Here is a 746-nt window from a genome sequence, read left to right on the forward strand (position 1 = left end):
ACTAAATAAGAATATAATGGACATCATTAGTACCAAAAAATGTACACACACACACACACACACACACACACACACACACACACACACACACACACACACACACACACACACACACACACACACACACACACACACACGTATACTGATTATTATGTATCTATATATTACATATAATAATAATAATAATAACATAATAATAATAATAATAATAATAATGATTATTACTGGCTACAGGGGATATGGCCTACATTTTCGTTCAGCAAATGTACTAAAATGGTATACACAGCATGAAAACTCTTAAAATAAAATCATGCTGTCGGTCATGCTGTACATTTACCTCATGGGGGCGTTTAACCCCATGTTTCCCTACATTATAGCGTCGTCTTTATCAATGTCAGTGTGGGTTTTATGTAACATCTCTTGAAAAGGGAATTCGTTCGACAAAAATGTTTTAATATGTATTAATTAATATGTATGTAATTGTATCCAAACATATTGGTGCTTTTTAAGTTCTGAAAGCCACGTGTTGCCTAAAAGCCTACTATGCCCAGGTTATAATAGGCATAGTAGTGGGAAATAAAATACAAGAATACATACCTACATTTTTAACGAATAACATTTGCAAATAGCTATTCGTTATTGGTTCAGTCTCAAAGGTGCATGTGGAAAACTTCACCCATTTTTTGCTGATCGTGACGACAGGAAACGAAGCAACGCATGCGCAGAAGCACCAATGGGCTGAGCAA

The sequence above is a fragment of the Micromesistius poutassou genome, assembly GCF_964030765.1.
Source record: "Micromesistius poutassou genome assembly, chromosome: 7".
NCBI classification, from domain to species: domain Eukaryota; kingdom Metazoa; phylum Chordata; class Actinopteri; order Gadiformes; family Gadidae; genus Micromesistius; species Micromesistius poutassou.